The sequence below is a fragment of the Erinaceus europaeus genome, chromosome 5 (genome assembly GCF_950295315.1).
Source record: "Erinaceus europaeus chromosome 5, mEriEur2.1, whole genome shotgun sequence".
NCBI classification, from domain to species: Eukaryota; Metazoa; Chordata; class Mammalia; order Eulipotyphla; family Erinaceidae; genus Erinaceus; species Erinaceus europaeus.
In genome coordinates this window covers 54,848,722-54,851,604 of record NC_080166.1, presented here as the reverse complement: position 1 = coordinate 54,851,604, position 2,883 = coordinate 54,848,722, and the positions used below count along the sequence as shown (strand labels likewise).

Sequence of the window (2,883 nt, the reverse complement as noted above, 5' to 3'; positions counted from 1 at the left end):
TACACATATGTTCTTGGCAGCACAATTTGTAATAGCCGAAACCTGGCAGTAACCCAGGTGTCCAACAACAGATGAGTGGCTGAGCAAGTTGTGGCATATATACACAATGGAATACTACTCAGCTGTAAAAAATGGTGACTTCACCGTTTTCAGCCGATCTTGGATAGACCTTGAAAAATTCATGTTGCGTGAAATAAGTCAGAAACAGAAGGATGAATATGGGATGATCTCACTCTCAGGCAGAAGTTGAAAAACAAAACACAAGAAAAGAAAATACAAGTAGAACCTGAAATGTAATTGGCATATCACACCAAAGTAAAAGACTCTGGGGTGGGTGGGTCGGGAGAATACAGGTCTATGAAGGATGATAAATGACATAGTGGGGGTTGTATTGTTAAATGGGAAACTGGGGAATGTTATGCATGTACAAACTATTGTATTTACTATTGAATGTAAACCATTAACTCCCCAATAAAGAAATAAATTTAAAAAAAAAAAGATGTGCAATCAGGCTGTTAATTTGTGCTTTTTCTTGTTTCCTAAAAAAATATGGAACGCTTCATGAATTTGCGTGTCATCCATGCGCAGGGGCCATGCTAATCTTCTCTGTATCATTCCAATTTTAGTATATGTGCTGCCGAAGTGAACACTAAGGTTATTTCTTTTCCAAACTGACCTAAAAAAATATATACAGAAAAGTAAGAGTTGGGTGATGCATCAAGAAAAAGTATTTAAACTTGGATAATTAGTGACTTAGTGATAGTTCAGTGATTTAAGAAAAATCAAGTCACTGAAAATTATTGAAACCCTAATTTGCAAATCATATAACAAGAATTATTAAAATCAGTCATAACCTTGTTCATCATTGTCATCAGCATCTTCAGGAGAAGACACAAAAATAATGAGTTATATATACTTGGTTTTACAGAAGTTATAGATTAAGCTGAAATCAGAACTGGTCAACCAAGAGGGGCACAAGGTCATTGTGGTATGTAAATACACTTGTCTGGGAGGTGGCTGAAGCAGTGGATAATTCAGTGGACTCTCAAGCGTGAGGTCCTGAGTTCAGTCCAGCAGCATGTGTACCAGAGTGATGTCTGGTTCTTTCTCTCTCCTCCTATCATTCTAATGAATAAATTAAAAATATATAATTCACTTGTTTAACATTCCTCCAGAAACACATCAGCACATGTATAGATATACAAACACACATACAGCTATTTTCTAGACTTGTAATTATCAGCAATGGTTATACATAATTCGAATTTCTGGTTCTGTTTACAGCTGTTTAGCTGAGATTTCTAATCATATATACCAGTGACAGCTTCTTTTCAATATCACAATTGTTATTTGGGCAGTGATCTGACCGACGAATTTTTTTATATTCCTTCTTATAGTTCAACCTAATTGATGTTGTTGTTTTTGAAGTGAGGGCCTTGATCATGCACAGTCTCCCTTTTCATTGTTGATGCAAACTTTCATAAAATTTTCCACTTTTCCACTCAGACAGAGTGATGGTGTTGGGGATTGGGTGGGGACACAGCAACAGAATGCCCCAGGGCCACAGTGGTAGTTCATGTGGTGCTAGGGCTTAACCATGGGTCACACATACAACAAGGCATGTACCTACCAGGTTAAGTATCTCTCCAGCCCATACATGGATATTTTAAATCAAATATCATTAACTACTCTGTTATTCAAATAGTGGGTAAAGGGAAGCCTTTAAAGTCATTACTAGTGAAATGGGGCTGTGCAGTTTCTAGGAACCCATATTTTTTCTTTTTCTTTTTTATTTTTAATCTTGTTTATGTCATAGATACAGCCAGAAATTTAGAGGAAAGGAGAGATAGAAAGGGAGAGAGACAAAGAGACACCTGCAGCACTGCTTTACCACTCGTGAAGCTTTCTCCCTACAGATGGGGACCGGGGCTTGAACCCTGGTCCTTGCACACTGTAGCATGTGCACTCAACCAGGTGTGCCAGCACCCTGCCCCCAGAACCCATATTTTTCTCATGTAGCATATTTATTTCACTGTTCATTCATAACTGGTAGATTATTGCCTTATCGACAGATGTTTATGTTCTAGTTTGTTTTTTTTTAACATTCTAAAAAAATTAAAGACATCTTAAGATCCACCAAAAAAGAAAAATTTTAACTAACAAGTTATAATATGATCATATTTTAAGTAGAATCAGAGGTAGGGGGGAACCCTAGTTTCCTGAACTTTACTGTAGATTTCAAGTACAGTGTGCTGGTCTTGATTGCCGAGTACATTTATGCTTCTTTGTTCTTCACAAAGTATTACTGTTTGATTTTTTTTTTCCATTGTCCAACTCCCAACCTTGTCTGAAGAACCAGTCTTGTCTGGTTCTTGTCTTGCCTTGTCTGTGCTGTGTTTAAGTTCGCCATTAGCACCCAGGGTAACGTCAGTCCGCAGAATGTCCAAGGACAAGCAAGGCAATGTTTGTGGAGTCCAGTGGCTGAACCCGCTCTGCTACAGAAGAAATACCCTGATTGTCTTTCCTAAGCAAAAATTGCCATGATTCCCCATAAACAAGCAGTTGTCCATTGACTGTTATAAATAGACTTTAATATACAACCAGCTGTCTGAGAAAGAGTTTGTAACTGTTAACCAGAGACACAGTCAGGAAGGGAAGTGGGAGATTTCCACATAGCAAGAGAATGACTTTGTCTGCAGTTGAGTGAAGTTACTTACAGATCCCTCACTAAAAAGACGTCAGTGTGCCTATATCCCAACTAAAAATCAGCGGACAACACAATGGCTTCTTTGGAGAGTCTTTTCCGTAGCAACTGTTTTCTCTCAGCATTCTCCTTGAATTCAGGATTGTTGAATATGTGGCAATTACGGACAGATATTTTGC

The 2,883-nt window shown here is 38.1% G+C and overlaps 1 non-coding gene across 1 annotated transcript; it reads right to left on the bottom strand.

The window, feature by feature from the left end:
- Positions 1 to 543: 543 nt before the first annotated feature.
- On the bottom strand, positions 544 to 650 carry LOC132538792 (U6 spliceosomal RNA). Its single transcript, XR_009550115.1, has one exon. It is a non-coding gene; the product is annotated as a U6 spliceosomal RNA (small nuclear RNA).
- Positions 651 to 2,883: the final 2,233 nt, after the last annotated feature.